This window comes from Thunnus albacares, chromosome 12, assembly GCF_914725855.1.
Source record: "Thunnus albacares chromosome 12, fThuAlb1.1, whole genome shotgun sequence".
In the NCBI taxonomy this organism is placed as follows: Eukaryota; Metazoa; Chordata; class Actinopteri; order Scombriformes; family Scombridae; genus Thunnus; species Thunnus albacares.
Genome location: NC_058117.1, coordinates 33,093,170 through 33,106,665, shown reverse-complemented (window position 1 = coordinate 33,106,665; position 13,496 = coordinate 33,093,170).

Genomic DNA, 13,496 nt, shown 5'->3' with positions numbered 1-13,496 from the left:
CAGACCTCTCAGGTCGTCTGGATCAGGTCTGCTTTCTGTCCCCAGAGTCAAAACTAAACATGGAGAAGCAGCGTTCAGTTTTTATGCTCCACATATCTGAACAAACTCCCAGAAAACTGCAGATCTGCTGCAACTCTCAGTTCTTTTAAATCACAGCTGAAGACTTTTCTGTTTGAGTTTTATTAAACCAAATTTAAGGGTCAATATTTTACACTGCACTGTAACTTTTATTCTCCTGTTTTATCTGTCTTATTCTTTTTTTTAGCTTCTTTTTATTTCCAAATTTAACGCTTTTTATTGTATTTAAATGTCTTTTTACTTGTGTTGCCTTTATATTCTGTTTTGGTGCCTTTTATGCTCTATGTAAAACACTTTGAATTGTCTTGTTGTTGAAATGTGCTACACAAATAAACTTGCCTTTCCTAACAGAGAGAACTATAAATACAGAACTACAAAGAGACGGAGACATTCAGGGAGGAGCTAAACTGTTACTGAACTATAGAAGAGAGACGAACTTCCATATTCAGCAGAGTTCAATACACAAACCACAAACATTACCTTCATTCAACATGCTGGCTTTGCAATACTCCGTATTTTACTTACTATTTCTGGCCATTCTTGCAGGTATGTTAGATTCTGTATTTTATAAAAGTTTAATACTAATAGTATCTGAATGTGATTCACTGAGACTTTGACAACATGTTATAACAGAGTTATCTCTTCCTTTAGGTGTCAGCTGTGAAGAACTCACTCCAGTCAACAATGAAGAGAACAGTTTAGAAGGCAGCACTGTTACTCTGTCCTACAAATACTACAAAAAAGCAACTGGTTCTGATCAATTCTTCTGGTATCGACAATATCCAGGAAAACCACCAGAATTCCTCATCTCTCACACAGGAACAAGGGATCCAATATCAGCTGCAGTATCTGGACTGTCTTTTAAAGTGAGTGCAGATAAAACCCAAATGGATCTGCAGATCTCCTCTGCTGCAGTGACAGACTCTGCTCTGTACTACTGTGCTGTGAGGCCCACAGTGACAGCAAACCCACAGTCTCTGTACAAAAACACAAGCTGACACACTGACAAGCTGCTGGAAGCCTTTTTTCCACACTGTTGTACTGAACTTTTTACCTCCACTAGAGGGCCACATTATCAAGTAGGCGGTGCACTACTTCTGCACTGTGTTCAACCATTCTGTCAATAATAACTGCTGCTGTGAAGAGAACAATTCTCAGACTGAATGTTGAACATCAGATAGTTTCTCCTGTTGATTTAAACCTTGTTGTAGAGATGGAACATTGGCTGTGGATTATTCTTGCTGCTCTTTTCTTTGGTAAGACAGAAAGCAGAATGTGTTTCCTTTCTCAACAGTTTTTAACACAGAACTGAGCTATAAGTGCTTTTAATGTCCATCATAAAGGAAACAGATAATTTCTGCTGCCATTTATAACTTTTTTAGAAAAAAAGATGTAGTTCAGTCTGACAGACAGCAGTCAGTAGAAACAGACTATTCTAGATGTGTCAGTATCTGCTAGGTAACTCTTTAAACCTGATGATTGTTCTCCTTTAATCAATCATCTTTATTGATTCATCTCTTCCTCTGTATGTTCTGTTCTTCCCCAGAGTGTAAAGGACAAGACAGCGTGACCCAGCCAACAGGAGATGTCATTGCTGCTGAAGGAGACACAGTTACACTTGGCTGTCAATATAAGAGCAGTGGAACTCCCTATTTGTTCTGGTACAAACAAGAAGTAAATGATTCCCCAAAGTATATGCTGCGGCGTTACATGTCTGGTGGAGGAGATAATGCTGCTGAGTTCCAGAAAGACAGATTTGATGCTACAGTTAACGGGACATCAGTTCCTCTGAAGATCCAGAAGCTGCAGCTGTCTGACTCTGCTGTGTACTACTGTGCTCTGCAGCCCACAGTGACAGGAAACACCAAAACTCTGTACAAAAACCTTTGGAGCAAAGACAACAGAATACTCCACAACATCCACTAGAGGGAGTCACACACTGTTCAACTTCAGTGGTTTCTTATCAAACAGTCTAGATTCTTTTCCCTCATGAGACACAGTTGTGATGAAGAGTTTTACAAATGAATGTCATTTGACATATGAGTCTCCTCCTACTGACTGCAGAGGTGGCTGCATGGCAGAGAGCTGTTTGATTCCAGCTGTGAACATCAGACCAAACACAACTCACAAAACCACTCAACACTTATTCAAACTCAACATTCACTTACAGCACATTTCACTTGTGTAACCATGGAAAACACTGTACAGTTGACATTTTCCACTGTCTTCTCCTCTCAGCCTCATGAACAATGTTAGTCTAATGGCTTCATTTTCTCTACTTTTTCCAGGACTAATAGCTGGAGACACAATCTTTCCTGTACAAGATAAAGTCAGTGGAAGAGAAGGAGAATCTGTCACACTCAGATGTACCTATAAGACAACTGCAGACGGTGCTGGGCTTTACTGGTACAAACATCATTCTGACCTTCAGGCACCTCAGTTTATACTCTGGAAAGGAACAGGATTACTGAATGGTGTTGATTATATTCCTGATAATCGATATAAATCCCAAACATCATATACATCAACTGAGCTGACCATACAGAGTCTAACCCTGGCAGACACAGCTCTCTACTACTGTGCTCTAGACACACAGTGATAGAAAGTGTAGAAGAGGCTGTACAAAAACCTGAACACAGATATCTGACTACTCTTCGAAGAGGAGGGAAGTGGTATTCAAACCACAGCTTCATATCAGATGGATTCTGCTAATTCCTGTTTTATCAGAGTCACTGTGGTTACAGCTGCTAATGAAACACTGTGGGAGGATTCACATGAGCAGCAAATCCACATCAATGACAAACCAGCTGGATGATGCTTCAAACACAAGACATCATCAAACATAAAGTGACATAAAACTGTGTGTTGAACAAAAACCTGAAGTTACTCGTCGGGTTAAAAAGTGAATGTAATGAAAATATGAGAATGTTTGTTTCATACTGTCAGTTTTTATCATGAGCTGTTTCCATTAGACATTCAACAAGGGTGTCTGCTGCCTCCACTGTTTGAACTACGAGTCAAGTCAAATTAAATAAACTGTTATATATATAGCACATTTCACACAACAGGCATAAACTCATTGTGCTTAAAAACAAAAGCAAAACAAAAGAAAGTAAAGATCATACATGACAATAACCTATAATATTACATTAACATTACTTATATAAAATATAAGATAAAACATAAAATAAGGAGATGTTACATATATAAAAACATATAAGACAACATATAAACTTAGAAGGTAAGAAGGTATTGCAATAAGAGAATAGGGTGAGAAGGTATTATTAAAAAGAAATAACAATAATAATACTGATTATAAAATGAAGGTTTTACCCTTTAAACTAACTAAAAGCTTGTGAAAAAAGATGTTTTTAGTCTGCTTTTAAAGGAAGACACTGTTGTAACAGACCTGAGTTCATGTGGTAGAGAATTCCAGAGAGTAGGACCATAATGACTGAAGGCACCATGAGCTGATTAAGTAAGTAAGTAAAACTTTATTTATATAGCACCTTTTTTAACACAGGTTACAAAGTGCTTTACATTGACGTTGGGACACAAAGAAAATAGGACACAAAAACCATGAAAGACACATTCAAGAACACATACAGACATCTCACACATACGAACACAGCAAGCATACAGTCATCACCCAGAGCACACACTTGAATTTATCAAATGTTATGAGAAAGCCATTTTAAAAAAGGAGGTTTTTAGGTGTTTTTTTGAAACAGTCAACAGATTCAGCTGATCTGATGGAAGTGGGGAGATTGTTCCAAAGTCTGGGTGCCAGGGCAGCGAAAGCACAGTCACCTTTGGTTTTTAGTTTGGCACGTGGTACGGCCAACAGGTTTTGGTTGGAAGACCTAACTGACCGCATGGTAGTATACGCGCTTAGTAGCTCGGATACATAGGCAGGAGCTAAACCGTGTAAGACCTTGTAAGTGATGAAGAGAATCTTGAAATCAATCCTGAGCTTCACTGGCAGCCGATGCAGTGAGGCTAAAACAGGAGTGATGTGGGATCTGCGGCCAGTCCTAGTTAATAGCCTCGCTGCTGCATTTTGTACAAGCTAAAGACGTGACAGGTCAGCTTGAGAGTTTATTCTTGGTATAGTGAGGAGACCTTTACTTGATGATCTCAGGGTCTGTCTGCTGTGTATTCAGAGAGCATGTCAATGACGTAGGAGGGAGCTAGACTGTTCATAGCTTTAAAAACAATAAGAAGTATTTTAAAATCAATTCTTTCTGTTCACACCTTTTGGTTTTGGTTAATACTCTGGCTGCAGCATTCTGAATAAGCTGGAGTTTATTACACGCTTGCTTTGCCAGCCCAGCAAAGAGTCCATTACAATAATCTAGTTGACTGGAAATTAATGCATGAACCAACTTTTCAGAATCTGACTGTGATAGGAAAGATCTAACTTTGGATATATTTCTAAGATGATAAAAAGCAGTCTTAGAGATATCGGATACGTGCTTCTGAAAGTTAAGATCAGCGTCCAAAATCACACCCAAGTTTTTGACATGCTCACAGGGTTTTACCAACAGGGGAGTTAACAAAGAGTGAATCTGGTGCCTCAAAACCTTCAGACCTGCTAAAAGAATCTCTGTTTTGTCCTCATTTAGCTGTACAAGATTTTTGGCCATCCAATATTTGACATCAGTAAAGCACTGGATGAGATCATTCACTGGGTTAAGGTGGTTGGCAGAAACAGATATGTATAACTGTGTGTCGTCAGCATAGGAGTGATATGATATGTTGTATTGTTGAATGATGGACCCAAGTGGGAGCATATACAGATTAAACAGTAGAGGACCAGGAACTGACCCTTGAGGGACTCCTTATGGAACGCTGACTTCATCTGATTCAAAGTTACCGACAGAAACAGAGAAAGATCTACCAGTAAGATAAGAAGAAAACCAGTTAAGAACAGTGCCTCTAAGGCCTAAACAGTGTTCAAAGTGCTTAAGAATAATTTCATGGTCAACTGTATCGAAGGCTGCGCTGAGGTGGAGAAGTACCAGAACAGAAACTTTATGGTTGTCAGAACTAATTTTAAGATCATTCACAACTCTGACCAGGGCAGTTTCTGTACTGTGGTTAACTCTAAAACCAGACTGGTAAACATCAAATAAATTGTTATATGACAGATATATGTGTAATTGTTGATATACAACCTTTTCAAGAAACAATTGTGAATGAGATATGGTCACTGACTTGATGTTGTCTTCAGGTATTGTTTAATACTTAACTAGAATAACTGTGACCTTCTATCAGCAACACTCTCAGCAGACCACAGCAGGAGGACGAGCCGGAGAACATTAAAGCTTCATGAAGAAACACAAATGATGCTGCACATGAAAATCTGACATTCCAACAGGACCCAGTTATATTGTTGTGTTGTGATATGTCTGTTTAAACCCATGTGCAAAGGAGTGCAAAAAAGTAGAAAATCCTGAATACATTTTAATAAGCTGAATAAAATATTGGTTGTTTTGCTAAAATGAACATTCTCAGGAACAAGTGAATGAAAAGAAAAAAGACAAAACATGAGTTATGGGAAAAAATTGGAGTCAAAACAAAAAACATCTTTGATTGTTTGCTGGATGTTTGTGTGGATCATCAGAGTTTCCAGAGTTGAAGGTAGAGGAAGAGTAACTGAGAGAAGTGAAAATACAGATCTAAGAGGAGACGGAGAGATTCAGGGAGGAGCTAAGCTGTTACTGAACTATAGAAGAGAGACGAACTTCCATATTCAGCAGAGTTCAATACACAAACCACAAACATTACCTTCATTCAACATGCTGGCATTGGACTATTATGTATTTCCTGTGTTTTTTCTTGTAATTCTAACAGGTATGTTACATTTCATTCCTGTATTTTTTGAATTCTGAATCATTCATTGAAATGTTAATAACATGTTATAACAGAGTTATCTCTTCCTTTAGGTGTCAGCTGTGAAGAACTCACTCCAGTCAACAATGAAGAGAACAGTTTAGAAGGCAGCACTGTTACTCTGTCCTACAAATACTCCAAAGCTGCTGCAGCTGGTGATTATTTCTTCTGGTATCGACAATATCCAGGAAAACCACCAGAGTTCCTTATTTCTCATTATGGAACAGAACCAGAAAAGAATTTAACAAACTCAAGGTTATCTGTTAAAGTGACTGAGGGTCGAACCCAAATGAATCTGCAGATCTCCTCTGCTGCAGTGTCTGACTCTGCTGTGTACTACTGTGCTCTGCAGCCCACAGTGACAGGAAACACCAAAACTCTGTACAAAAACCTTTGGAGCAAAGACAACAGAATACTCCACAACATCCACTAGAGGGAGTCACACACTGTTAAACTTCAGTGGTTTCTTGTCAAACAGTCTAGATTCTTTTCCCTCATGAGACACAGTTGTGATGAAGAGTTTTACAAATGAATGTCATTTGACATATGAGTCTCCTCCTACTGACTGCAGAGGTGGCTGCATGGCAGAGAGCTGTTTGATTCCAGCTGTGAACATCAGTCCAAACACAACTCACAAAACCACTCAACACTTATTCAAACTCAACATTCACTTACAGCACATTTCCACTTGTGTAACCATGGAAACACTGGCTGTCATTTTACTGTTTTCAGCTCTTGTAGGTACGTATGTTTTTGTCATTGTGTGATATTTTCCAAATGATGGATATTTGACTCTGGAACAGAACTTTAATACAACATGTTTCCTTCACTAGGTAACACCTTGGAAGATGATTTCTATAGAAATCAGTCAAGTGAACAGTTGATCAGTTTGTGTCCACAGAGTAACACTGTACAGTTGACATTTTCCACTGTCTTCTCCTCTCAGCCTCATGAACAATGTTAGCCTAATGGCTTCATTTTCTCTACTTTTTCCAGGACTAATAGCTGGAGACACAATCTCTCCTGTAAAAGAACAAGTCAGTGGAAGAGAAGGAGAATCTGTCACACTCACATGTACCTATGATACAACCGATACTGATGTTTGGCTTTACTGGTACAAACATCATTCTGACCTTCAGGCACCTCAGTTTATACTCTGGAAAGGAGCAAAATCATACAGTGGTTATGATCATATTCCTGATAAACGATATAAATCCCAAACAACAGATACATCAACTGAGCTGACCATACAGAGTCTAACCCTGGCAGACACAGCTCTCTACTACTGTGCTCTAGACACACAGTGATAGAAAGTGTAGAAGAGGCTGTACAAAAACCTGAACACAGATATCTGACTACTCTTCAAAGAGGAGGGAAGTGGTATTCAAACCACAGCTTCATATCAGATGGATTCTGCTAATTCCTGTTTTATCAGAGTCACTGTGGTTACAGCTGCTAATGAAACACTGTGGGAGGATTCACATGAGCAGCAAATCCACATCAATGACAAACCAGCTGGATGATGCTTCAAACACAAGACACCATCAAACATAAAGTGACATAAAACTGTGTGTTGAACAAAAACCTGAAGTTACTCGTCGGGTTAAAAAGTGAATGTAATGAAAATATGAGAATGTTTGTTTCATACTGTCAGTTTTTATCATGAGTTGTTTCCATTAGACATTCAACAAGGGTGTCTGCTGCCTCCACTGTTTGAACTACGAGTCAAGTCAAATTAAATAAACTGTTATGTATATAGCACATTTCACACAAGAGGCATAAACTCATTGTGCTTAAAAACAAAAGCAAAACAAAACAAAAAAAGTAAAGATCATACATGACAAAAACCTATAACATTACATTAACATTACATATATAAAATATAAGATAAAACATAAAATAAGGAGATGTTACATATATAAAAACATATAAGACAACATATAAACTTAGAAGGTAAGAAGGTATTGCAATAAGAGAATAGGGTGAGAAGGTATTATTATTATCATTATTAAAAAGAAATAACAATAATAATACTGATTATAAAATGAAGGTTTTACCCTTTAAACTAACTAAAAGCTTGTGAAAAAAGATGTTTTTAGTCTGCTTTTAAAGGAAGACACTGTTGTAACAGACCTGAGTTCATGTGGTAGAGAATTCCAGAGAGTAGGACCATAATGACTGAAGGCACCATGAGCTGATTAAGTAAGTAAGTAAAACTTTATTTATATAGCACCTTTTTAACACAGGTTACAAAGTGCTTTACAGTGACGTTGGGACACAAAGAAAATAGGACACAAAAACCATGAAAGACACATTCAAGAACACATACAGACATCTCACACATACGAACACAGCAAGCATACAGTCATCACCCAGAGCACACACTTGAATTTATCAAATGTTATGAGAAAGCCATTTTAAAAAAGGAGGTTTTTAGGTGTTTTTTTGAAACAGTCAACAGATTCAGCTGATCTGATGGAAGTGGGGAGATTGTTCCAAAGTCTGGGTGCCAGGGCAGCAAAAGCACAGTCACCTTTGGTTTGGCACGTGGTACGGCTAACAGGTTTTGGTTGGAAGACCTAACTGACCACATGGTGGTATACGGGCTTAGTAGCTCGGATACATAGGCAGGAGCTAAACCGTGTAAGGCCTTGTAAGTGATGAAGAGAATCTTGAAATCAATCCTGAGCTTCACTGGCAGCCGATGCAGTGAGGCTAAAACAGGAGTGATGTGGGATCTGCGGCCAGTCCTAGTTAATAGCCTCGCTGCTGCATTTTGTACAAGCTGAAGACGTGACAGGTCAGCTTGAGAGTTTATTCTTGGTATAGTGAGGAGACCTTTACTTGATGATCTCAGGGGTCTGTCTGGTGTGTATTCAGAGAGCATGTCAATGACGTAGGAGGGAGCTAGACTGTTCATAGCTTTAAAAACAATAAGAAGTATTTTAAAATCAATTCTTTCTGTTCACACCTTTTGGTTTGGGTTAATACTCTGGCTGCAGCATTCTGAATAAGCTGGAGTTTATTACACGCTTGCTTTGCCAGTCCAGCAAAGAGTCCATTACAATAATCTAGTTGACTGGAAATTAATGCATGAACCAACTTTTCAGAATCTGACTGTGATAGGAAAGATCTAACTTTGGATATATTTCTAAGATGATAAAAAGCAGTCTTAGAGATATCGGATACGTGCTCCTGAAAGTTAAGATCAGCGTCCAAAATCACACCCAAGTTTTTGACATGCTCACAGGGTTTTACCAACAGGGGAGTTAACAAAGAGTGAATCTGGTGCCTCAAAGCCTTCAGACCTGCTAAAAGAATCTCTGTTTTGTCCTCATTTAGTTGTAAGAAATTTTTGGCCATCCGATATTTGACATCAGTAAAGCATTGGATGAGATCATTCACTGGGTTAAGGTGGTTGGCAGAAACAGATATGTATAACTGTGTGTTGTTGAATGATGGACCCAAGTGGGAGCATATACAGATTAAACAGTAGAGGACCAGGAACTGACCCTTGAGGGACTCCACATGGAACGCTGACTTCATCTGATTCAAAGTTACCAACAGAAACAGAGAAAGATCTACCAGTAAGATAAGAAGAAAACCAGTTAAGAACAGTGCCTCTAAGGCCTAAACAGTGTTCAAAGCTCTTAAGAAGAATTTCATGGTCAACTGTATTGAAGGCTGCGCTGAGGTGGAGAAGTACCAGAACAGAAACTTTATGGTTGTCAGAACTAATTTTAAGATCATTCACAACTCTGACCAGGGCAGTTTCTGTACTGTGGTTAACTCTAAAACCATACTGGTAAACATCACATAAGTTGTTATATGACAGATATATGTGTTATTGTTGATATACAACCTTTTCAAGAAACAATTGTGAATGAGATATGGTCACTGACTTCATGTTGTCTTCAGGTATTGTTTAATCCTTAACTAGAATAACTGTGACCTTCTATCAGCAACACTCTCAGCAGACCACAGCAGGAGGACGAGCCGGAGAACATTAAAGCTTCATGAAGAAACACAAATGATGCTGCACATGAAAATCTGACATTCCAACAGGACCCAGTTATATTGTTGTGTTGTGATATGTCTGTTTAAACCCATGTGCAAAGGAGTGCAAAAAAGTAGAAAATCCTGAATACATTTTAATAAGCTGAATAAAATATTGGTTGTTTTGCTAAAATGAACATTCTCAGGAACAAGTGAATGAAAAGAAAAAAGACAAAACATGAGTTATGGGAAAAAATTGGAGTCAAAACAAAAAACATCTTTGATTGTTTGCTGGATGTTTGTGTGGATCATCAGAGTTTCCAGAGTTGAAGGTAGAGGAAGATTAACTGAGAGAAGTGAAAATACAGATCTAAGAGGAGACGGAGAGATTCAGGGAGGAGCTAAGCTGTTACTGAACTATAGAAGAGAGACAAACTTCCATATTCAGCAGAGTTCAATACACAAACCACAAACATTACCTTCATTCAACATGGTGGCATTGGACTATTATGTATTTTCTTTACTGTTTCTAGTCATTCTGACAGGTATGAAAGTTTCTGCATGAAAAAAATTCAATTCCACTTTTGTCTGAATGTGATTCCTTGATCGTGACTTTAACATGTTATAACAGAGTTATCTCTTCCTTTAGGTGTCAGCTGTGAAGAACTCACTCCAGTCAACAATGAAGAGAACAGTTTAGAAGGCAGCACTGTTACTCTGTCCTACAAATATTACAAAAGTATAACTAGTACTGATGATTTCTTCTGGTATCAACAATATCCAGGAAAACCACCAGAATTTCTCCTGTACATCTCAGGATTGAACAGTACAAGACCAGCAGACTCTCTAAACAAAAGGTTCTCTACTAAACTGTCTGGCGAAAAACATGTTGATCTGCAGATCTCCTCTGCTGCAGTGACAGACTCTGCTCTGTACTACTGTGCTGTGAGGCCCACAGTGACAGCAAACCCACAGTCTCTGTATAAAAACACAAGCTGACACACTGACAAGCTGCTGGAAGCCTTTTTTCCACACTGTTGTACTGAACTTTTTACCTCCACTAGAGGGCCACATTATCAAGTAGGCGGTGCACTACTTCTGCACTGTGTTCAACCATTCTGTCAATAATAACTGCTGCTGTGAAGAGAACAATTCTCAGACTGAATGTTGAACATCAGATAGTTTCTCCTGTTGATTTAAACCTTGTTGTAGAGATGGAACATTGGCTGTGGATTATTCTTGCTGCTCTTTTCTTTGGTAAGACAGAAAGCAGAATGTGTTTCCTTTCTCAACAGTTTTTAAGACACAACTGAGCTATAAGTGCTTTTAATGTCCTTCATAAAGGAAACAAGTTATTTCTGCCTCCATTTATAACTTTTTTTAGAAAAAAAGATGTGGTTCAGTTTGACAGACAGCAGTCAGTAAAAAACAGACTATTCTAGATGTCTCAGTGTCTGCTAGGTAACTCTTTAAAGCTGCTGATTGTTCTCCTTTAATCAATCATCTTTATTGATTCATCTCTTCCTCTGCATGTTCTGTTCTTCCCCAGAGTGTAAAGGACAAGACAGCGTGACCCAGCCAACAGGAGATGTCATTGCTGCTGAAGGAGACACAGTTACACTTGGCTGTCAATATAAGAGCAGTGGAACTCCCTATTTGTTCTGGTACAAACAAGAAGTAAATGATTTCCCAAAGTACATTTTGCGACGATTCTCTGGAACAGGAGAAAATGCTGCAGAGTTCCAGAAAAACAGATTTGATGCTACATTGAACAAAACATCAGTTCCTCTGAAGATCCAGAAGCTGCAGCTGTCTGACTCTGCTGTGTACTACTGTGCTCTGCAGCCCACAGTGACAGGAAACACCAAAACTCTGTACAAAAACCTTTGGAGCAAAGACAACAGAATACTCCACAACATCCACTAGAGGGAGTCACACACTGTTAAACTTCAGTGGTTTCTTATCAAACAGTCTGGATTTCTTGTAGTGATGATTAAAACAACAGACAAATTATAATACAGGTATAGAGTCTGAATAGATTTATTAATACAAAGAAAAAGCATGAATTGGCAGTATGGTACATTATATCAGTTACAATCACCAAGTATTACAGTACAAAATGTTTCATAGATACTATTCATCAGCTCAGAGATGCTGTCTGTTAAACATGACTCCAAGTCCAATATGTTCCCTTTAGTTGAGCTGTGAGGTGAGGTAGGAAGGGATTTATTGAGGAACAAAACTATGACTGAAGGACAGAAAAGACACAAACTTTCACTGTGATGTTTAAAACAAAACAGGTTTTCAATCCTCTCATGAGCTATTCTGGATCAGAACATCAGCAGAATTCCTGAATATATTCTTTGAATATAAGATGCTAAATGAAATATTCTGTAATTTGAAACTACAACTTTTAGGTTTTGCTGATCCTTCGTAATTTGAAGTCTACTATTGAGAGATAAAACAACTTAAATCCATCATCTCCATGAACTGTGTGACTTCAGACTCTGGTATTGAATCTTTTTATTCTTCATTTTATAATAGAATAGGATTGATTTCTTGGTTCACAATATTTCTGGTGTACCACAGGGTTCAATCCTAGGTCCTCTCACTTTCAGTTCATGTGTTGCCTTTGAATTGGTAACTATAGAATCTGATATATTTAGTTACTTACAGCAAAGTGTGAAACAACAGCATTTGAGTGATTCTAGAAAAGAGATCCTTTAACTTGCCATTAAAATTCTTTAGACTGGTTTAACTCAAACCTGCTAAGGTGTCCATTAATGTTAAGCATGCTGCTTATGGTCTTGATGTGATGCTGAGTTTTCCTTCAAGCTTTTCAGCTGATTTATGTTATAATGTGACAAATAAATGTTGTATCAACGTTAGGAACATAGATTAGATCCTCCTTGAGTTTGCAAATCCTGAAAATGTGATCCATCCTTTAAATCATCGTTGCTTCCTTTCTGTAACTGAGAGAAGTGAAAATACAGATCTAAGAGATTCAGGGAGGAGCTAAGCTGTTACTGAACTATAGAAGAGAGACGAACTTCCATATTCAGCAGAGTTCAATACACAAACCACAAACATTACCTTCATTCAACATGCTGGCATTGGACTATTATGTATTTTCTTTACTGTTTCTAGTCATTCTGACAGGTATGAAAGTTTCTGCATGAAAAAAATTCAATTCCATTTTTGTCTGAATGTGATTCCTTGATCGTGACTTTAACATGTTATAACAGAGTTATCTCTTCCTTTAGGTGTCAGCTGTCAAGAACTCACTCCAGCCAACAATGAAGAGAACAGTTTAGAAGGCAGCACTGTTACTCTGTCCTACAAATACTCCAAAGAAGCTGGTTTTAATGATTATTTCTTCTGGTATCGACAATATCCAGGAAAACCACCAGAGTTCCTCATGCACATCTCAGGCAGTAACATCAGAAAAACAGCAGACTCTCTGAAATCAGACAAAAGATTCTTCACTGATCTGTTTGAAGAAAAGCGTGGAGTCAAACTGCAGATCT